Consider the following 25,105-nt stretch of genomic DNA (forward strand, 5'->3'; position numbering starts at 1 on the left):
TTGTTGATGCTATTCAATAGATATTTGAACAATATACCTACTATATGAATTTGGTATCGATTGCTTCACTCATAAGAAAGTTATTGGGATTTCAAAATCGTCCAATCAGAATTAAGCGCACGTGCATGCGCGTGCAGGGAAGTGATTTTGAGACTATTAATAAATTGAGAGACCCAAAACATACCTGCAACCTAATTTTCAAACCTATTCATTGCAATCTCAAAATGTTATAGACCAAAACTTCAATTTAGACGTCAAAAATTACAATGCACGCGCATTCACGCGCATGCAATTTTGATAATGGAAAATTTGTTGACACCATTTCATAGACATTCATATCATAGATCCTCAGGGTAAATTTGAATTCATTTCAGTTTTTAATTCAATAGTTATGACCATTTTAGTATCCGAAAAATGAAAGAAAAGCTATGCACGTGCATACACGGGCACGTGAGAATGACTCAGCATCAATGTTGATGTCATTCAATAGACATTTGATAGATATACTTACAGTAAAAATTTCATATTGTTTCCATCATTTATAACAAAGTTATGGCGATTTGAAAATCGTCCAATCAGAATTTAGCACACGTGCATGCTCGTGCCAGATAGTAATTATTACTATACACTTTTGTTAAGAATATCAAGATACATATACAATACAAGTTTGAAATGATTTTGACAAAAAACAAAAAAGTTATGGTCATGGAAAGAATTGAACCTTCAAAAGACAATGCACGTGCGTGTGCATGCGCGTTTGCAATTTTTATTACATCGATCTGTAGATATTTGGTATGTCTACCTATCCTATAAATATCATTCAATTTCCTTAATTGGTATGAATGTTATAAACGGTTTTGTATTATCCAATCAAATTGAAGCACACGTGCATGCGCGTGCAGAATTGAAATTTTGACGATGCCAAACAGTTAAGGGTCCCAAGTTATACCTACGATATAAATAGCAAACGATTTCATTGAAAAATAAAAAAAGTTAGACTGATTCCAAAGTTGGTAAACAAAAAATCCAATTCACGTGCATGCACATGCATGCATTTTCAGATAAAATGACATTCGTTCCGCACATCTACATATGCTATACTATCATTCTAAAAAGGTTTCATATTGATCCCTTAAAGGTCAACTGAAACGAAATATAACTTTTTCCATATTAAGTATGTATTTGCTTCATTTAGATCGTATAAAATGATTGTGCGGGTTTGTTCGGTTCATTTTGGTCATATATCCGCGATACGCGCGGATAAAGATAGCGCACCTGTGTCAGAGCAGAAAATATTGCGGGAGTTATGCCCCTTTACACGAACCCGCCATATTGAAACTAAAGACGCTAATCAGCAGGTGACGTCCGGTAAACAACGAGTAAATATGGTGTTTTGTGCGGTTCCTGACTGTAAGGTTTAATATAGACAGAGTAACAATGTTTAGTTTCCCTACACACACAAAAAATTGCGGAATTTGGGTGGGGAAATTAAAAACAATGGATTAATTATTGGCCGTCGAAGCACTCTATTGAGGACTGTTAGGCCTACATAATAAGCCGTCCATCAGCTGTCCATGGCATGGTCTTTGCATGGAACACTCAAGAATGCAATGAAAGAAAAAGCCAATCCCAATTCTCTTTGATTACAAACCGCTACACGTAGCTACAAAGACCTGAAAGGGCCGAAAACGGAAAACAGATTTGGACTTTCCCCTTCATAAACAAAACTTCCAGAGCTGTGGAGAAAAGAACGTAAGTTTTGATGTAAATGATATTGGCTTTTTTATTGACATTGATATAGTATGACACGATTTATTTGTTTATTTGTTCTCTATACGAATATCCTCTACCCCCACCCGTCACACAATTATTTCATACTGAAGCTTATTTTTATTACCCCCCCCCCTTCATGCAGTCACACAAGTCATTCATAACTGAAGTTTACTTTCATTCATTTGTTTATATTAGTTTATATGAGTTAGAAGTTGATGACAATGTCCGAATCATTCTTCCCCCACCACCCAATTCCAAGACAATCAACAAAAACAACCAATTCCATTCAATGTCATATGATCCTGCCATTCAAAATGATTAAATCATGAATGGGACAAACACTTATGAAATGACTACACAAACCACATATGGAATGATTGCAAGATTTGTACTAGAGCCACAAAATGACATGAATTGTATTATCAAATTTGTTTTCAAAAATATTACACATTGGTGTAAATTTAATGGATACTTTGAATGTTCAATTGTTCATGTAACATACATGTACATACATATGTATACAAGTTAGGTGAAGGATATCAAGTAAATATCTATGAATATTATTCTAGATTGAAGTGAACTTTTGCAAATGTGTAAATTAGAATCATAGCCAATATGCATGTTAAGTAACTTTGTATAAAATCTGAATATTTTTTCACTTGTGTTCTACACTCATGCCCTTTAGATTTTTTACACTTTGTCCATGATGTTACTCTCGATACTGTTACTAAATTTGAATACAAACTCAATACAGTGTCAAACATGAAAAAATTGTAAATTTTTCTAAAATTCATTATTTTTATGCCATAAAGGTAAATGATTTTAAAACAAGTAAATATAGGACACATATTTGTACTGAGTTTTCTCTGAAGTACAATAATTAATATAAAATCCAGAAATAGGTATAGAAAAATCTACACAAGTAGTAGTACAATAAAAATATCACTAGTCGAGTATACTTAATCAGCTTTATGATATACATGCAACATGACTAAGTACACATGATCCACATTTGATTAATTAAATGCAGAGCATATATTTATTTATCCATGCTGATACTATGCAAATTTCCCAAGTTACAGAACCCCCCCCCCCCCCCCCCCCCCAAAGAAGCAATTTTACAATTTACTAAATAGATAAATTGTGAAATTGATAAATGAATATTTCTTACAACCATAGTTTTGATAATATTCTTATAATTATGAGATGGAAAATTAAACTTGTATCATTAAATAAATCCAGTTGTTGGAAAAAGAAACGGAATACATGTACAAATTTTACATGTAGGTCAATTTTGACCATTGACATACGTATTTTCATTTTTATCTACTAATTTGCATTAAATTATTTGAAATACTTGAATAAATTAGCAATTTCAATCTAGAAAATATTAAAGAACATTGGTATTTAATAGTATCTAGACATTTATTTTACAATGCTTCATTAATATGAAAATTAATTTTCTGCGACATTTGAATTTTTTTGTTTTTCTTCACCTCAAATATGTACATTTTTTAAATTGACCCACATAATTAGTATGTATGTGAGTGGATATTCATAATACTAGACAATAAGTACATGTTTATTGAATTGTAACGTTTTGTTATATTTCAGATTAAGCCTTTGAATTGATGCAGGAAGTGATCAGTTTGGCTCCTACAGAAACTCCAGGAAGTTAATATAATGGATGTTGTTGGTAATTCTCCTGCCCCGATCACAAATTCCTACCAACATGTGTCAAACTCAGGTGACTGGGACCTGTAGACCTTTTGGATTTAACCCAAATTACATATATGTAAATTGGTGATATATATTATGTACAATATAAAAACTGAACATCAAACTATGTTTACTTGTTTATATTTATTTATATCACTTATGAAAAATGCATTAAGAATTTATCACACATTTAAATTAATACCAAAGGGTATTTAAATCCACAGTACTGTTGTGATGGAATGATTTCTTATCATAGTCACAACGCAGGATAGAAGAACTTTCCAATTGTTTTTCCCAAGCTACTACCAGATCTCCAATATGCATGATGTCTGTAAAATCTGTTTAAAAAATTATGAAGAATTTTAAAATTTCAAATATAATTGATGACTTTCATCTAACCAAAAAAAAAAAAAATTGTGGGGGGATGGGGTTACTTTAAATATGAATGATTTTTCAGGAATTAATTTCTGATTTAAAATTGATATAAAATGTACACATGGTTAGACAGTAAAATGGGTAAAGATAAAACATAAGAAATTGATTGAGGCACATTTTATGTTTATTTGAAAGGAAGTGCATAAAAGGGTCAACAATTCAGTGGGTTTAGATATTGAAATAGGAGAGGTTCATTATGACTATGGCTCATAGTGAATCAGGAGACCGAGTGCCTGCCCCATTGACCATTGACATACTTATTTTCATTTTTATCTACTAATTTGCATTAAATTATTTGAAATACTTAAATAAATTAGCAATTTCAATCTAGAAAATATTAAAGAACATTGGTATTTAATAGCATCGAGACATTTATTTTACAATGCTTCATTAATGACTATGACTATGGCCGTGTCATAGTGAATCAGGAGACCGAGTGCCCCCCCCCCCACCCCCCCACCCCCACAATATTAACTTTGAGTAATCATAACAAAATACATACTTGTGAATCAATTCCCCCTCCTCCAAGGGACCAATATTTTGTATGCATTCATAATAAGCTGTTCCTATAACCAATCTGTTGAGACAGTTTGCCACAACAAAACCTTCGTGATCTGTGATGCAGGACACGCCCACTTCTTCAATCCTATGCACTGCAACATTTGGACTCCCTTCTTGAGGGCATTGCGATGACATTACTAGCCTATATGATCACCTGTTAGAATAATAGAAAACTAGTCTTAGAAATACATGCTGATGCACTTCTGAGCTTTGAGTAATCGTTTCGTTTTCATTAAAAGTCTCATATAAATAATTAGCCTAAATTAACAAACCATTGCATATCGACCTCGCATATCAGATGGTGAACAGGTGAAGGGCATTCGTCCGATTGATCCTCGCTGTTTTCTGAATAACTATCGTTTTCCACTAGTGGGGAAGCGTCTCGCTGTACAACTGGTTCGTATTGGCAGGGCTGCACATTAACACTAAGCGATATATCTATTTCAGGAATACAATCTTCCGAATGATTTTCATATCGTGCCGCCATATTGAAATATCAGGTTCGCCTAAAGGGCAGATAACTCATACAATAAAATTTACCGGGTTGAAATTAACGATGTCGTATCTACCTGGATGATCGAAACAAAAATTATTCTTATGTGAAAACATTTAAGGAATGGTATTTTCTTACGGAATTTATTTGAAAAACGAACTTTGAAAATCGTTTCAGTTGACCTTTAAGTAGTTTCTGAGAACACTCGTGGACAAAAAAGTCCCAAGAAGAAAGAAAGAATAATAATAATAATAACTAGACACGATCTCGTTGCGAGCAATGAGTAGGTCTTCCGTCCGATTTGTTGATGCACTCGGAGTTAAAAACAAAAAAGACAAATGAGTCCCAATTTAGTTTCCGACTTTAAGACACTTTAGATATAATCAATTTTTCATATCATAAGCTTCTGAAGCAAAGTTGCGGTGAAATTCGTTTGAAATTCGACTCTCCAGGCGAGCCATAAGGCCCGCGGGCCTATTTCTTGATGTCATTTGTTAGCCCTCTATAGACTCAACAACTTTAGTTCTATATGTCTTTACAAAATATTTACCTGTAAAAAGTTATTGAGATCGACCGATATCGACAAAAAATCGATTCTACAGGCGAGCCATTAGGACCATAGCCCTATTTCTTGATATCAATCGATAGATCTCGATAAACTGAACAACTTTTGTTCAATATGGCCTTACAAAATATTTACCAGTTACAAGTTTTTGAAATCGACTGATATCGACAAAAATCGACTCTACAGGCGAGCCATGAGGCCCACAGACCCATTTTTTGATATTGATCGATAGGTTATGACACATTGAACAACTTTTGTTCAATAATGCTTTTCAAAAAATATGTCGTTTTAAAGATATGAGGCGTCAAATATTTACGATTTTGGCCCTTAAAATCTCTAATTACGTAACATATGACCTACTTTTTGATTTGATAAGATCAAGCTCGTTGAGATGAACATTTCCGCTTCTACAACTTATTATAAAATATTAATAGTTTCTGAGATATTCTCAAAAACATTTGGACCCTTCTGAACCCCTAATTTAAAGGGCCAGCCCGTTTTGCTTGATATCGTAAGAAAGGCCTTGTCATTTTAAACATTTTTTGCTCAACAAGTATTTAGAAATTCTTTACCGTTCTCGAGTTATCTCTACAAGAAATATTTAGGGGCCAAACTGTAGCTCCCTAACGGGGCCACATAGGGAAAAAACGAAATGTACATATTGTTTAGATTATCATTCTGAACAACTTTTGTTCAATAATGCTTTTCAAAATATTTGTCGTTTTCAAGATATGAGGCGTCAATTATTTATGATTTTGGCCCTTAAAATCCCTTATTACGTAACATATGACCTACTTTTTGATTTGATAAGAACAAGCTCGTTTAGATGAACATTTCCGCTTCAATGACTTATTACAAAATATTAATAGTTTCTGAGATATTCTCATAAACCTTTGGACCCTTCTGGGCCCCTAATTTAAAGGGTCAGCCCCTTTTGCTTGATATCGTAAGAGAGGTCATGACATTTCAAACATTTTTTGTTCAACAAGTATTTAGAAATTCTTTACCGTTCTCGAGTTATTTCTAGAAGTAATTTTTAGGGGCCAAACTGTAGCTCCCTAACGGGGCCACATAGGGTAAAAACGAAATATGCATATTGTTCAGATCATCATTCTGAACAACTTTTGTTCTTTATTGCTTTTCAAAATATTTGTCGTTTTCGAGATACAAGGGGTAAAAAATTTATGGTTTTGGCCCTTAAAATCCCTTATTACGTAACATATGACCTAAATTTTTATATGAATAGATTTGGATTGTTGAGATGAAGATTTTTTGTTCTTTGACTTATACCAAAATATTAACGATCTTTGAGATATTCGATCTAGACTTTGAGCCCTTCTAGATCCCTAATTTAAGGGGCTAGCCCCTAAATCTTGATAGTTTCGGAAAGATCTTGTAAATGTGCACAACTTTTGTTCTACATCTCTTAACAAAATATTTGCAACAAAAAAGATATTGGAGATCAAAGGTCAAAAATCGCCGAAATCGGTGAAAAATTTTGGCATCCATTTTTTCAGGTCCAGGCGAGCGTTTAGGCAAATCGCCTCCGGTAAAATCGAATCCCCCACAAATCTTCTAAAATGTTTACTCTATCTTGTGTAGAAATTTCAAGACTCTAGCTTCAAAACTAACGGAGGAGATGTGTGGACAACAAGGCCCTTCAAAAAGTCCCTAAAAGAGAGATAACTCCTGACCGGAAGTGACGTCAAGCACGAAATTTTGCAAGCAAAGTCTCGTCACCAAAAGACATCTTTCCTGAAAATTTCGTGAAAATCGATCGAGAAATGGCTGAGAAAAACGCGTGTACTACCAAGGAAAATAATAATAATAATAATGAAGAAGAAGAACGCGAACAATAATAGTAAGGTCTTCCGCAGGAGACGGAAGACCTTAATTAATAATGAAGAAGAAGAACGCGAACAATAATAGTAAGGTCTTCCGCAGGAGACGGAAGACCTTAATAATAACTAGTACTTATTGTAACGGGGACCGTTACAGATGTTCCCCAAACATTCCCCCACTCAGCAAGTGGTGTCATTTATTTCAGTACAAGTGGTTTTGACCATTGCAAACTGTGATACATGTGAATATATAACTATTTTATAACGTTCAGTTCATTTCATGCTAATACAAATCAGTTATAAAGATCTGAGAGTTTGATGCACGTGCACGTACGTGCATATAAATAATTCGACCATCTCGATACATTAGAAATCTTACTATATGAGTACAAGAGAAGTTTCACAACTGTTCAATGAAAAACGAGAAATTAACGGCAACTCAAAACTACAAAGACCGAAATCAATGCACGTGCATACACGTGCACGTGAGTACGACACAGCAATTTTGTTGATGTTATTCAATAGACATTTGAACAATATACTTACTATATGAATTTGGTATCGATTGCTTCACTCATAAGAAAGTTATTGGGATTTCAAAATCGTCCAATCAGAATTAAGCGCACGTGCATGCGCGTGCAGGGAAGTGATTTTGAGACTATTAATAAATTGAGAGGCCCAAAACATACCTGCAACCTAATTTTCAAACCTATTCATTGCAATCTCAAAATGTTATAGACCAATAATTAAATTTAGATGTCAAAAATTACAATCCACGCGCATTCACGCGCACGCAATTTTGATAATGGAAAAATTATTGACACCATTTCATAGACATTCATATCATGGATCCTCAGGGTAAATTTGAATTCATTTCAATTTTTAATTCAATAGTTATGACCATTTTAGTACCCAAAAAATGAAAGAAAAGATATGCACGTGCATACACGGGCACGTGAGTATGACTCAGCATCAATGTTGATGTCATTCAATAGACATTTAATAGATATACTTACAGTATGAATTTCATATTGTTTCCATCATTTATAAGAAAGTTATGGCGTTTTGAAAATCGTCCAATCAGAATTTATCACACGTGCATACACGTGCCGGATAGTTCTTATGACTGTTTACATTTGTTAAGAATATCAAGATACATATACAATACAAGTTTGAAAAGATTTTGACAAAAAACAAAAAAGTTATGGTCATTGAAAGAATTGAATATTCAAATGTCAATGCACGTGCGTGCGCATGCGCGTTTTCAATTTTTATAACACAGTTTTGTAGATATGTCTTATCTTTACCTATCCTGTATATATCATCATATAATCTTAATTTACATGAAAGTTATAAACGGTTTTGTATTATCCAATCAAATTGAAGCACACGTGCATGCGCGTGCAGAATTGAAATTTTGACGATGCCAAACGGTTAAGGGTCTCAAGTTATACCTGCAATATAAATATCAAACGATTTCATTGAAAAATAAAAAAGTTAGACGCATTCTAAAATTTGTAAAGAAAAAATTCAATGCACGTGCATGCACATGCATGCATTTTCAGACAAAATGACGTTCGTTCCGCACATCTACATAGAGCATTCTATCATCCTAAAAAGGTTTCATCTTGATCCCTTCAGTAGTTTCTGAGAACACTCGTGGACAAAAAAGGGTGACAAGAATAAAGAAAGAATAATAATAATAACTAGAAACTCATTACTAGTAATGAGTAGGTCTTCCGTTAGATCACTTCCGGTAAAGAGCTTTCTGTTCCTACGAAAACCATTTAAATATATCAGAAAATGTGCCTTAACAATGAATGAGAAATGTATTATCGAATTTTTTACTCATTTCTCGTAGCTTCCGGTTATGACCGGAAGTAATTTTATGATGCGTTTTCCTATAAATGACAGCGACTCTTTACTGTCTATATTCCCTGAAAATTTCACGTCTCTATCTCAAAGAGTTCTCAGCAAAAAGAAGTAGAATAAAGAAAGAAAAAGTAGTAGGTTACTACCGACCGGAAGTCAATTTTGAAAAAGAAAATGATCCAAACTCTAGAAGTTGATACTTTTATTATGACATGTGAAAATCATATGAAAGACTTCAAATATACGCGAGATTTATGGTGACAAAGAGATGAAAAGTAAAAAGGTATTTTATCAAGAAACCGGAAGTAGTTGTTTTGACTACCAACGGAGTCAATATTCTTTTGACACTTTCAAAGAGACTTAATAAACTAGTATAGGTTTCAATTTACAAGAAAAAGTTTGAAATTTGCGATTCTTTCAATCACTTCCGGTGACAACAGGAAGTGACGGTCGACATGTTCAACCCTCTACTGCACGACTGCAAACGGAGATTTATAATTCCTGAATAATTGATGAACCTATATTTTACCTTTTCCAAGAAAATTGCTGGACAAAATTCCTTTTGAGAAACAGAAAATGGCCCATATTTTCCGACCGGAAGTGAATTTTGTAAAAACAAAAATAGTTATAGGAAAGTCCTTTCATAAGACATTATTCCTGAAAATTTCAAGAAAATCTATCCACCATCTCTGAGAAATCATTCGAAGAAATCAGAAAATCGACATTTTTCAAATACTTCCGGTATAGACCGGAAGTGACGGACGAAAAACTTGAATGTATTTGTAGAATGGACTAATGTTAGTTGATCAACTCTACAATTTTCAACGTCTATCTATATTCATTATTGAGAAACTGAAAAAACAACGTTTGAATATGTCCACCCCATATTTCACGACCGGAAGTTAATTTTACAAAAATATTTAAATTTACACTAGACATTTATAATGTCTATAACATATGTAAAATTCAAATCATTAACTTGTTTTATGACCAAGATTTATGGCACTTAAAAATGAGAGAATGAATAGGTTTTCTTTCATATAACCGGAAGTTGGAGATTCAACTTCCGGTGGGGTCAATAGTTTTTGAGAATTAGAACGAGACCTAATAAACCGATATAGGTTTCAATTTAAAAGAAAAAAGTTTGAAATTTATGATTTATTAATCACTTCCGGTGACGACAGGAAGTGACGGCCGACATTCTTTTCCCCCTACTGCACGCCTACAAAGTGAGATCTATTAACTCTGAAATTTTGGTGACTCTATCTTTTACCGTTTCTGAGAAAAACGATTGACAACGAAAACAGCTCATAAGCCGTATTAGCCGACCGGAAGTGATTTTTACAAAAATATTTGACGTTACTCTAGACATTTATAGTGACTATAATATATGTAAAATTCAACTCATTAACTAGTTTCATGACCGAGATTTATGGCACTGAAAAATGAGAGAATGAATAGTCTTTCTTTGATATAACCGGAAGTTGGAGATTCAACTTCCGGTGGGGTCAACATTTTTTGAGAATTAGAACGAGATATAGTAAACCAAAGTAGGTTTCAATTTGAAAGAAAAAAGTTTGAAATTGATGATTTATTTGATCACTTCCGGTGACGACCGGAAGTGACGGCGACAAAAAATATTACGTGCATGCACCATAGAGAAGACAGATCTATCATCCCTGAAAGTTTCATTCGATTATCTTTAGTGGTTTTCAAGTTTACCCCCGGACAAAGTTTCTTTCAAAAACCGGAAAATCGGACGTATCTGACGAACGGAAGTGAATTTTGAAAAAATGAAAAAAATGCCTCGAGGTACCATCATTCCCTATAACCTGTGCAAGTTTCAGGAAAATCCATCCAACGGTCTCGGAGACGAAAGGGAAAAAATAATAATAATAATAATAACTAGATGCGATCTCGTTGCGAGCAACGAGTGGGTCTTCCGTCCAATTTTAGATGTGATGAGATAAGAATTTGACTGAGATTTTCGTTCATAAATAATGATACAAATATATTGTCTAGACGTACAATTTAGCTTCGGTAATGTTTTATAAATATTGATCATTTAAGTGTTATAAATTAAAGACTCTCTGCCCCTCTCGGCCACTAATTAAAGGGGTCAGCCTTTTTTCGAGAAAAAAGTTAATAATGTTATTTACTGCGAAAACAATTCGACTGATCAGGCGAGTCATGTCGCCCGAAGGCCTATTTTTTGATATCATTCTAGATATATCTCGCAAAACTGAACAAATTTTGTTCTACATGTCCTATCAAAATTTTCTTCAGAAAAAAGTTATTGATTGCGACATTTATCAGACTGTGAAGGCGAGTCATAAGGGCCATGGGCCTTTTTCTTGATATCGTATGAAAGATCTTGCAAAACTGAACAACTTTTGTTCTACATGTCTAATCAAAAGATTCTCGAGAAAAAAGTTAGTAATTATGACACTAATCAAACTGTTCAGGCGAGCCATGAGGCCCGTTCGCCTTTTTGATGATGTTGTTCGAAAGATCTTGCAAAACTGAACAACTTTTTTTCTAGATGTCTTATTAAAAGTTTCTTGACAAAAATGTAATAGATTGCAACAATAACCCAATTATTCAGGTGAGCCATGAGACCCACAGGCCTATTTCTTAACATCGTTAGTTAACGCTTGCGAAACTGAACAACTTTTGTTCTACATGTCTTGTCAAAAGTTTCTCGAGAAAAAAGTTATTAATGTTATTGATTGTGATACAAATTCGACTGTTCAGGCGAGCCATGACGCCCGGAGGCCTATTTTTGACATCATTAGACAGATCTTCCAAAACTGAACAACTTTCATTCTACATGTCTTATCAAAAGTTTCGTGAGAAAAAAGTTAATCATTGTAACAGAAATTCAATGGTTCAGGCGAGCCATTAGGCCCATGGGCGCATTTCTTGATATGACACGAAAGATCTCAATAAACTGTACAACTTTTGTTAGATATGTCTAAACAAAATATTTACGAGTAAAAAGTTATGATTTAAAACGTGGAAAAAAATTGGGCACTTTTTTAAACTCCATTTTCGACCCCTACCGAGCTTCCATACTAGGCACTTCCGGAAATTTTGAAAACCCAGGTGCACAACTACAACATGTCGTCTAACATCACTGAAAATTTCAGCACTCTAGCTTTTATCGTTTTTGAGTTTTTGTCTGGACAAAATGGTCATCTGAAAATCGATAAAAGGGGGATAACTTCCAACCGGAAGTGATTTTGCACAAATTGAAACGGCGGTACAAACTTCAAATGGCAACGCATCAATCCTGAAAATTTGAAGCAAATCGATCCAGCCATCTCCGACAAATCTTCTGCACAAAAATCGGTAAGGAGAAAAAAAAAGAATAATAATAATAATAAGAAAAGTGAAAAATCAACAATAGAATAATAGAATGGTCTTCCGCTGAAGACGGAAGACCCTAATAATAATAAGAAAAGTGAAAAATCAACAATAGAATAATAGAAGGGTCTTCCGCTGAAGACGGAAGACCCTAATAATAATAAACAGTAGAATCACTAGAAGGTCTTCCGTTGGAAACGGAAGACCTTAATAAGACTAGACACTCATTACTAGTAATGAGTAGGTCTTCCGTTTGTTCACTTCCGGTAAAGAGTTTTCTGATCCTACGAAAACCATTCAAATATATCAGAGAATGTACTTGAATATTAAATGAGAAATGTATTATCGAATTTTTTACTCATTTCTCGTAACTTCCGGTGACGACCGGAAGTACTATTCAGATGCGTTTTCCTATAAATGACAGCCACTCTTTACTGTCTATATTCCCTGACAATTTCACGTCTCTATCTGAAAGAGTTCTCAAAAAAAGAAGTAAACCTAAGAAAGAAAAAGTAGTAGGTTACTACCGACCGGAAGTCAATTTTGAAAAACAAAATTATCAAAACTTTAGAAGTTGATACTTTTATTAAGACATGTGAAAATCATATGAAAGACTTCAAATATAAGCGAGATATATGGGGACAAAGAGACGAAAATTAAAAAGGCATTTTATCAAGAAACCGGAAGTAGTTGTTTTGACTACCGACAGAGTCAATATTCTTTTGACACTTTGAAAGAGACTTAATAAACTAGTATAGGTTTCAATTTAAAGGAAAAAGTTTGAAGTTTGCGATTCTTTCCATCACTTCCGGTGACGACAGGAAGTGACGGTCGACATGTTCAACCCACTACTGCACACCTACAAACGGAGATTGATTATCCCTGAATATTTGATGAACCTATATTTTACCTTTTCCAAGAAAAATGCTGGACAAAATTCCTTTTGAGAAACAGAAAATCGGCCATATTTTCCGACCGGAAGTGAATTTTGTAAAAAACAAAAATAATTGTAGCAAGGTCATTTCATAAGAAATTATTCCTGAAAATTTCAGCCATCTCTAAGAAATCACTTGAAGAAATCGGAAAATCGACATTTTTTCAAATACTTCCGGTATAGACCGGAAGTGACGGACAAAAAAATTGAATCTATGTGTACAATGGACTAATGTTAGTTGATCAGCTCTACAAGTTTCAAGCGTCTATCTATATTCATTATTGAGAAACTGAAAAAACAAGGTTTGAATATGTCCACCCCATATCTCACGACCGGAAGTGAATTTTTTCAAAAATATTTAAATTTACACTAGACATTTATAGTGTCTATAACATATGTAAAATTCAAATCATTAACTTGTTTTATGACCGAGATTTATGGCACTGAAAAATGAGAGAATGAATAGTCTTTCTTTGATATAACCGGAAGTTGGAGTTTCAACTTCCGGTGGGGTCAACATTTTTTTGAGAATTAGAACCAGACCTAGTAAACCGATAGAGGTTTCAGTTTGAAAGAAAAAAGTTTGAAATATATGATTCATTTAATCACTTCCGGTGACGACCGGAAGTGACGGCCGACATTCTTAACCCCCTACTGCACGCCTACAAAGTGAGATCTATTAACTCTGAAAATTTGGTGACTCTATCTTTTACCGTTTCTGAGAAAAACGCTGGACAACGAAAACAGCTAATAAGCCGTATTTGCCGACCGGAAGTAAATTTTACAAAAATACTTGACGTTACTCTAGACATTTATAGTGACTATAATATATGTAAAACTCAACTCATTAACTAGTTTCATGACCGAGATTTTTGGCACTGAAAAATGAGAGAATGAATAGGCTTTCTTTGAGATAACCGGAAGTTGAAGATTCAACTTCCGGTGGGGTCAACATTTTTTGAGAATAAGAACCAGATATACTAAACCAAAATAGGTTTCAATTTGAAAGAAAAAAGTTTGAAATTCATGTTTCCTTAAATCACTTCCGGTGACGACCGGAAGTGACGGCCGACATTCTTAACCCCCTACTGCACGCCTACAAAGTGAGATCTATTAACTCTGAAAATTTGGTGACTCTATCTTTTACCGTTTCTGAGAAAAACGCTGGACAAAATATCTTGTATAAAGACGAAAGTTGGATATATCTTGCGACCGGAAGTGGATTTTGAAAAAATGAAAAAAGATGCCTCGAGGTACCATCGTTCTCTATAACCTGTGAAAGTTTCAGGAAAATCCATCCAACGGTCTCGGAGACGAAAGGGAAAAAAAATAATAATAATAACTAGACACGATCTCGTTGCGAGCAATGAGTAGGTCTTCCGTCCGATTTGTTGATGCACTCGGAGTTAAAAAAAAAAAGAAAAGACAAATGAGTCCCAATTTAGTTTCCGACTTTAAGACACTTTAGATATAATCAATTTTTCATATCATAAGCTTCTGAAGCAAAGTTGCGGTGAAATTCGTTTGAAATTCGACTCTCCAGGCGAGCCATAAGGCCTGCGGGCCTATTTCTTGATGTCATTTGTTAGCCCTCTATAGACTCAACAACTTTAGTTCTATATGTCTTTACAAAATATTTACCTGTAAAAAGTTATTGAGATCGACCGATATCGACAAAAAATCGACTCTACAGGCGAGCCATTGGGACCATAGGCCTATTTCTTGATATCAATCGATAGATCTCGATAAACTGAACAACTTTTGTTCAATATGTCCTTACAAAATATTTACCAGTTACAAGTTTTTGAAATCAACTGATATCGACAAAAATCGACTCTACAGGCGAGCCATGAGGCCCACAGACCCATTTTTTGATATTGATCGATAGGTTATGACACATTGAACAACTTTTGTTCAATAATGATTTCAAAAAATATGTCGTTTTAAAGATATGAGGCGTCAAATATTTCCGATTTTGGCCCTTAAAATCTCTAATGACGTAACATATGACCTACTTTTTGATTGGATAAGATCAAGCTCGTTGAGATGAACATTTCCGCTTCTACAACTTATTATAAAATATTAATAGTTTCTGAGATATTCTCAAAAACATTTGGACCCTTCTGAACCCCTAATTTAAAGGGCCAGCCCGTTTTGCTTGATATCGTAAGAAAGGCCTTGTCATTTTAAACATTTTTTGCTCAACAAGTATTTAGAAATTCTTTACCGTTCTCGAGTTATCTGTACAAGAAATATTTAGGGGCCAAACTGTAGCTCCCTAACGGGGCCACATAGGGAAAAAACGAAATGTACATATTGTTTAGATTATCATTCTGAACAACTTTTGTTCAATAATGCTTTTCAAAATATTTGTCGTTTTCAAGATATGAGGTGTCAATTATTTATGATTTTGGCCCTTAAAATCCCTTATTACGTAACATATGACCTACTTTTTGATTTGATAAGAACAAGCTCGTTTAGATGAACATTTCCGCTTCAATGACTTATTACAAAATATTAATAGTTTCTGAGATATTCTCATAAACCTTTGGACCCTTCTGGGCCCCTAATTTAAAGGGTCAGCCCCTTTTGCTTGATATCGTAAGAAAGGTCATGACATTTCAAACATTTTTTGTTCAACAAGTATTTAGAAATTCTTTACCGTTCTGGAGTTATTTCTAGAAGTAATTTTTAGGGGCCAAACTGTAGCTCCCTAACGGGGCCACATAAGGTAAAAACGAAATATGCATATTGTTCAGATCATCATTCGGAACAACTTTTGTTCTTTATTGCTTTTCAAAATATTTGTCGTTTTCGAGATACAAGGGGTAAAAAATTTATGGTTTTGGCCCTTAAAATCCCTTATTACGTAACATATGACCTAAATTTTTATATGAATAGATTTGGATTGTTGAGATGAACATTTTTTGTTCTTTGACTTATACCAAAATATTAACGATTTTTGAGATATTTGATCTAGACTTTGAGCCCTTCTAGATCCCTAATTTGAGGGGCTAGCCCCTAAATCTTGATAGTTTCGGAAAGATCTCGTAAATGTGCACAACTTTTGTTCTACATGTCTTAACAAAATATTTGCAAGAAAAAAGATATTGGAGATCAAAGGTCAAAAATCGCCGAAATGGGCGAAAAAGTTTGGCATCCATTTTTTCAGGTCCAGGCGAGCGTTTAGGCAAATCGCCTCCGGTAAAATCGAATCCCCCACAAATCTTCTAAAATGTTTACTCTATCTTGTGTAGAAATTTCAAGACTCTAGCTTCAAAACTAACGGAGGAGATGCGTGGACAACAAGGCCCTTCAAAACGTCACTAAAAGAGAGATAACTCCTGACTGGAAGTGACGTCAAGCACGAAATTTTGCAAGCAAAGTCTCGTCACCAAACGACATCTTTCCTGAAAATTTCGTGAAAATCCATCGAGAAATGGCTGAGAAAAACGCTTGTACTACCAAGGAAAATAATAATAATAATAATGAAGAAGAAGAACGCGAACAATAATAGTAAGGTCTTCCGCAGGAGACGGAAGACCTTAATAATAACTAGTACTTATTGTAACGGGGACCGTTACACATGTTCCCCAAACACTCCCCCATTTAGCAAGTGGTGTCACTTATTTCAGTACAAGTTGTTTTGACCTTTGCAAACTGTGAAACATGTGAATATTTAACTATCTTATAACGTTCAGTCCATTTCATGCTAATACAAATCAGTTATAAAGATCTGAGAGTTTTGTGCACGTACGTACATGCACGTGCATATACATAATTCGACCATCTCGATACATTAGAAGTCTGACTATATGAGTACAAGAGAAGTTTCACAACTGTTCAATGAAAAACGAGAAATTAACGACAACTCAAAGCTACAAAGACCGAAATCAATACACGTGCATACACGTGTGCGTGAGTACCACACAACAATTTTGTTGATGCTAATCAATAGACATTTGAAGAATATACTTACTATATGAATTTGGTATCGATCGCTTCACTCATAAGAAAGTTATTGGGATTTCAAAATCGTCCAATCAGAAATAAGCGTACGTGCATGCGCGTGCAGGGAAGTGATTTTGAGACTATTAATAAATTGAGAGGCCCAAAACATACCTGCAACCTAATTTTCAAACCTATTCATAGCAATCTCAAAATGTTATAGACCAATACTCAAATTTAGACGTCAAAAATTACAATGCACGCGCATTCACGCGCACGCGATTTTGATAATGGAAAATTTGTTGACACCATTTCATAGACATTCATATCAGAGATCCTCAGGGTAAATTTGAATTCATTTCAGTTTTTAATTCAATAGTTATGACCATTTTAGTACCCGAAAAATGAAAGAAAAGCTATGCACGTGCATACACGGGCACGTGAGTATGACTCAGCATCAATGTTGATGTCATTCAATAGACATCTGATAGATATACCTACAATATAAATTTCATATTGTTTCCATCATTTATAAGAAAGTTATGGCGATTTGAAAATCGTCCAATCAGAATATAGCACACGTGCATGCACGTGCCGGATGGTAATTATGACTATACACTTTTGTTAAGAATATCAAGATACATATACAATGCAAGTTTGAAAAGATTTTGACAAAAAACAAAAAAGTTATGGTCATTGAAAGAATTGAACATTTAAAAGACAATACACGTGCGTGCGCATGCGCGATTGCGATTTTTATTACATCGATCTGTAGATATTTGACATGTCTACCTATCCTGTAAATATTATTAAATTTCCTTCATTGGGATGAATGTTAGAAACGGTTTTATATTATCCAATCAAATTGAAGCACACGTGCATACGCGTGCAGAATTGAAATTTTGACGATGCCAAACAGTTAAGGGTCCCATGTTATACCTACGATATAAATAGCAAACGATTTCATTGAAAAATAAAAAAGTTAGACTAATTCTAAAGTTTGTAAACAAAAAATCCAATGCACGTGCATGCACATGCATGCATTTTCAGACAAAATGACATTCGTTCCGCACATCTACATATGCTATACTATCATCCTAAAAAGGTTTCATATTGATCCCTTGAGTAGTTTCTGAGAACACTCGTGGACAAAAAAGTCCCAAGAAGAAAGAATAATAATAACTAGTTCTAATTGTAACGGGGACCGTTACAGATGTTCCCCAAACCTCCCCCAATTAAAAAGTGATGTCCTTGTGAATCTATAGGAAAAAATCATTTTATTTTAGCCTTTAATTACATGTAGTACGTTCAATATGGTCATTTCAGTACCAAGAAATGAAAGAAAGCGTTGCACGTGCATACATGCGCACGCGTGTATGATTCCGAATTTTTGTTGATGTCGTTCAACAGGCATTTGTATCATATACCCACAGTATGAATTTCATAACGTTTCCACCAAATATAAGGAAGTTATAGCGATTTTAAAATCGTCCAATCAGAAATCAGCACACGTGCATGCACGTGATGAGCAGTAATTCTAACCACAGCAATTTGTAAGGAGTACCAAGATACATCTAAACCCCTAATATGAATAGAATTTGATGAAAAACAAAAACGTTATCGTCCTTTAAAAATTGAACATTTAAAAAACGTTGCACGCGCATGCGCGTGTGCGTTGGCATTTTTTGTTACACCAACATATAGATACACATATTGTCTACATATGCTGTGAATATCATCTCATTCGCTTCATAAATAAGATAGTTACAAACGTTTTAGCATTATCCAATCAAAATGAAGCGCACGTGCATGCGCGTGCAAATTGGTAATTTTGACCATGTAAATCAGTTAAGGGTCTCAATATCTACCTATGATATGAATTTCAAGCCATTTCAATGAACAACAAAAAAGTTGGACTGATTCCAAAGTTAGCGTACAAATTTTGTAATGCGCGTGCACGCGCATGCGTGCGCGTGCTGGCAAAATAACTATTATTTTTCATATGTACAAATGATATACTATCATCCTATTTAGGTTTTATATCGCTTCCTTCAATATTCTGATTTTCCATTTTTTGTACCAAAATTGCAATGCACGTGCGCGCGCGTGCATGCACGTGCAAACAAAATGACTATCACTATGCACATCTACAAACGCTATACTATCATCCTGGAAAGTTTCATATCGATCCCTTTTGTAGTTTCTGAGAACACTACCGGACAAAAAAGTACCGGAGAAAAAGAATAATAATAATAATAATAACTAGTTCTAATTGTAACGGGGACCGTTACATATGTTCCCCAAACCTCCCCCAATTAAAAAGTGATGTCCTTGTGAATCTATAGGAAAAAATCATTTTATTTTAGCCTTTAATTACATGTAGTACGTTCAATATGCTCATTTCAGTACCAAAAAAAATGAAAGAAAGCGTTGCACGCGCATACACGTGCACGCGTGTATGATTCCGAATTTTTGTTGATGTCGTTCAACAGGCATTTGTATCATATACCCACAGTGTGAATTTCATAACGTTTCCACCAAATACAAGGAAGTTATAGCGATTTTAAAATCGTCCAATCAGAATTCAGCACACGTGCATGCACGTGCTGAGCAGTAATTCTAACCACAACAATTTGTAAGGAGTAACAAGACACATCTAAACCATTAATATCAATAGAATTTGATGAAAAACAAAAACGTTATCGTCCTTTAAAAATTGAAAATTTAAAAACGTTGCACGCGCATGCGCGTGTGCGTTGGCATTTTTTTGTTACACCAATATATAGATACACATATTGTCTACATATGCTGTGAATATCATCTCATTCACTTCATAAACAAGATAGTTACAAACGTTTTAGTATTATCCAATCAAAATGAAGCACACGTGCATGCACGTGCAAATTGGTAATTTTGACCATGCAAATCAGTTAAGAGTCTCAATATCTACCTCTGATATGAATTTCAAGCCATTTCAATGAACAACAAAAAAGTTAGACTGATTCCAAAGTTAGTGTACAAATTTTGTAATGCGCGTGCACGCGCATGCGTGCACGTGCTGACAAAATAAATATTATTTTTCATATGTACAAATCATATACTATCATCCTATTTAGGATTTATATCGCTTCCTTCAATATTCTGATTTTCCATTTTTTATACCAAAATTGGAATGCACGTGCGCGCGTGTGCATGCACGTGCAAACAAAATGACTATCACTATGCACATCTACAAACGCTATACTATCATCCTGGAAAGTTTCATATCGATCCCTTTTGTAGTTTCTGAGAACACTACCGGACAAAAAAGTACCGGAGAAAAAGAATAATAATAATAATAATAATAATAATAATAATAATAATAATAAGAAACAGAGTAAAAACAATATGTTCCCAAACTTTGTTTGGGGAACATAATAATAATAAGAAACAGAGTAAAAACAATATGTTCCCAAACTTTGTTTGGGGAACATAATAATAACTAGACACGATCTCGTTGCGAGCAACGAGTAGGTCTTCCGTCCGATTTGTTGATGCACTCGGAGTTAAAAAAAAAAAAAAAAAGAGACAAATGAGTCCCAATTTAGTTTCCGACTTTAAGACACTTTAGATATAATCAATTTTTCATATCATAAGCTTCTGAAGCAAAGTTGCGGTGAAATTCGTTTGAAATTCGACTCTCCAGGCGAGCCATAAGGCCCGCGGGCCTATTTCTTGATGTCATTTGTTAGCCCTCTATAGACTCAACAACTTTAGTTCTATATGTCTTTACAAAATATTTACCTGTAAAAAGTTATTGAGATCGACCGATATCGACAAAAAATCGACTCTACAGGCGAGCCATTAGGACCATAGGCCTATTTCTTGATATCAATCGATAGATCTCGATAAACTGAACAACTTTTGTTCAATATGTCCTTACAAAATATTTACCAGTTACAAGTTTTTGAAATCGACTGATATCGACAAAAATCGACTCTACAGGCGAGCCATGAGGCCCACAGACCCATTTTTTGATATTGATCGATAGGTTATGACACATTGAACAACTTTTGTTCAATAATGCTTTTCAAAAAATATGTCGTTTTAAAGATATGAGGCGTCAAATATTTACGATTTTGGCCCTTAAAATCTCTAAGTACGTAACATATGACCTACTTTTTGATTTGATAAGATCAAGCTCGTTGAGATGAACATTTCCGCTTCTACAACTTATTATAAAATATTAATAGTTTCTGAGATATTCTCAAAAACATTTGGACCCTTCTGAACCCCTAATTTAAAGGGCCAGCCCGTTTTGCTTGATATCGTAAGAAAGGCCTTGTCATTTGAAACATTTTTTGCTCAACAAGTATTTAGAAATTCTTTACCGTTCTCGAGTTATCTCTACAAGAAATATTTAGGGGCCAAACTGTAGCTCCCTAACGGGGCCACATAGGGAAAAAACGAAATGTACATATTGTTTAGATTATCATTCTGAACAACTTTTGTTCAATAATGCTTTTCAAAATATTTGTCGTTTTCAAGATATGAGGTGTCAATTATCTATGATTTTGGCCCTTAAAATCCCTTATTACGTAACATATGACTTACTTTTTGATTCGATAAGAACAAGCTCGTTTAGATGAACATTTCCGCTTCAATGACTTATTACAAAATATTAATAGTTTCTGAGATATTCTCATAAACCTTTGGACCCTTCTGGGCCCCTAATTTAAAGGGTCAGCCCCTTTTGCTTGATATCGTAAGAAAGGTCATGACATTTCAAACATTTTTGTTCAACAAGTATTTAGAAATTCTTTACCGTTCTGGAGTTATTTCTAGAAGTAATTTTTAGGGGCGAAACTGTAGCTCCCTAACGGGGCCACATAGGGTAAAAACGAAATATGCATATTGTTCAGATCATCATTCTCAACAACTTTTGTTCTTTATTGCTTTTCAAAATATTTGTCGTTTTCGAGATACAAGGGGTAAAAAATTTATGGTTTTGGCCCTTAAAATCCCTTATTACGCAACATATGACCTAAATTTTTATATGAATAGATTTGGATTGTTGAGATGAACATTTTTTGTTCTTTGACTTATACCAAAATATTAACGATTTTTGAGATATTTGATCTAGACTTTGAGCCCTTCTAGATCCCTAATTTGAGGGGCTAGCCCCTAAATCTTGATATGTTCGAAAAGATCTCGTAAATGTGCACAACTTTTGTTCTACATGTCTTAACAAAATATTTGCAAGAAAAAAGATATTGGAGATCAAAGGTCAAAAATCGCCGAAATGGGCGAAAAATTTTGGCATCCATTTTTTCAGGTCCAGGCGAGCTTTTAGGCAAATCGCCTCCGGTAAAATCGAATCCCCCACAAATCTTCTAAAATGTTTACTCTATCTTGTGTAGAAATTTCAAGACTCTAGCTTCAAAACTAACGGAGGAGATGTGTGGACAACAAGGCCCTTCAAAAAGTCACTAAAAGAGAGATAACTCCTGACCGGAAGTGACGTCAAGCACGAAATTTTGCAAGCAACGTCTCGTCACCAAAAGACATCTTTCCTGAAAATTTGGTGAAAATCGATCGAGAAATGGCTGAGGAAAACGCGTGTACTACCAAGGAAAATAATAATAATAATAATGAAGAAGAAGAACGCGAACAATAATAGTAAGGTCTTCCGCAGGAGACGGAAGACCTTAATAATGAAGAAGAAGAACGCGAACAATAATAGTAAGGTCTTCCGCAGGAGACGGAAGACCTTAATAAACAGTAGAATCACTAGAAGGGCTTCCGTTGGAAACGGAAGACCTTAATAAGAAACAGAGTAAAAACAATATGTTCCCAAACTTTGTTTGGGGAACATAATAATAATAAGAAACAGAGTAAAAACAATATGTTCCCAAACTTTGTTTGGGGAACATAACAAGCGGCCGACGTTCAGGCAAGATTTCCCGAATCACTTTATGTGACACTGGTCTAAGATTCGGAAGAGGCGTCAGTCCATATATCCAGCCTCGACGAATCTCGCTGAGATTGCCTAAGCACCTGTTTCCATCTCTGATGCGTCCAGGAATCCGTGTTAACCTCGCCCTTCATTTATATTTTATTGATAAAACTATCATTTGTCATGAGGAAGGGACGTGTCGTCCTTAAGACTTGTCGTTACATGTTTTAGCATCGCAGCCAGGCTTCCATCTTTGTTTATATGCTGATTAGAGTTGCTATAAAAATATTCGCTTTGACGTGTGGTCTCGTCAATTATGTATGTCTACCATTCATATAATCATTTATGTTAAAACCTCACTATCAATACACTGCAACATTGCAGCTCACGTAATTTTAATGTGACAGAAAACAGGTTGTGTGTAAAAACTTGTCATTTTTTTTAAATGACGACAAAATGTAAATCTTAAGAATATATTGTGTAACTAAAGAAAAAAAATAAAATTAGGTTGGAGACATACCAGAAATCAAGGGACATCTGTTGATATACATGTGTATTTATATTACAAATCGCATTTTGCGCTATGAACCAACTAATTTCAGCACACGACACAATCTGTTCATATTGACTATGAACTGATAATGAACTAGTTAAAGCACGCGACTGAGAGAGCGTAATGATTTGGGGGGGGGGGGGGGGTACAACATGTGTGTAGCGCGATTCACAGAATTTGCCTCAACCCCAATTCCGTTCATATTGACCATGAACAGCTCAAAAGTGCTGTTTAATTCTTCTTGCCTAGACTAGCAAGATATAAAAGTATTACACGACAGCGATCCTCTAACCACAATAACAAACGCCATAACATCAGACTTTTTTTAGAATCAAAGATTGTGTTATTTAATTTTTTTTAAATGTTTATTGGTATTGAGAGAGAAAACTCTTGAAAACGCAACGACCGCCTGTGTTAATTCTTTTACGTGAGGTCAGGACTTGCATGGTATGACAAACCTGTATCACACAGCTCTCTTGTGGGCACGATCTATGCGGAATACCATGAGGAAATTCAATCGCATATTGAAGACTATCTTTTGTTGAGATTCCAATACAATTAAGCGCAGTACCGTGCGTTTGATAAATGCCAACATCTAAAAATAAGAAATACCTGACACAATCATCAGATTTTTTTTCATCCTCGTTGTCAAATTATTTTCAAGCAGAGTAACACCCTCACCACCCTAATACCTGTGTCACATTACACTGCGATTAGGTATCCGACTAGGTAGCGGGTTCTGAGCGGCCTGAGAATGCCAAAATCTGAAAAGTGTCCGGCCGGGGACCATGCGGTGAGAACACGCCATTCAGGGCCCGTATACCCCACCGGCAGCTTTTAGCGCGGAGTTAAATCCTGGCGATGTCAACCCCATCGTAAGATAACGCTCACGTGCTTCAGCGAGTTGTAGACGTAGGAACGGCAGTCTCAGATGCCTCGGAGGATTGGCCATGTCGATGTTGATGGCAACAGCGTCGATGATGATGTTGGAGATGATGACGATGACGATAGGTATTTATACACCAGTTTGCAATTGCCTTAATTGCACTTAACACGCATGAAAAGGCAAAGGTCACCGAACGATACCCGGATGTTCTCAGAACGGACATC

At 34.9% G+C, this 25,105-nt stretch overlaps 2 long non-coding RNA genes across 3 annotated transcripts; one reads left to right on the top strand and one right to left on the bottom strand.

The window, feature by feature from the left end:
• The first annotated feature begins 1,137 nt into the window (after positions 1–1,137).
• On the top strand, positions 1,138–3,616 carry LOC130054457 (uncharacterized). The gene is made up of 2 exons (XR_008802777.1): positions 1,138–1,752; positions 3,388–3,616. It is a non-coding gene; the product is annotated as an uncharacterized LOC130054457 (long non-coding RNA).
• Position 3,617: 1 nt separating this feature from the next.
• LOC130054456 (uncharacterized) lies at positions 3,618–5,164 on the bottom strand. Of its 2 annotated transcripts, XR_008802775.1 has the most exons (3): positions 4,761–5,164; positions 4,430–4,642; positions 3,618–3,830 (listed from the first exon to the last, which is right to left on the bottom strand). It is a non-coding gene; the product is annotated as an uncharacterized LOC130054456 (long non-coding RNA). The 2 variants fall into 2 exon arrangements; XR_008802776.1 differs by having other exon boundaries at positions 4,430–5,164.
• Between the last annotated feature and the right edge of the window lie 19,941 nt (positions 5,165–25,105).

Source organism: Ostrea edulis, chromosome 4 (genome assembly GCF_947568905.1).
Source record: "Ostrea edulis chromosome 4, xbOstEdul1.1, whole genome shotgun sequence".
NCBI lineage: Eukaryota > Metazoa > Mollusca > Bivalvia > Ostreida > Ostreidae > Ostrea > Ostrea edulis.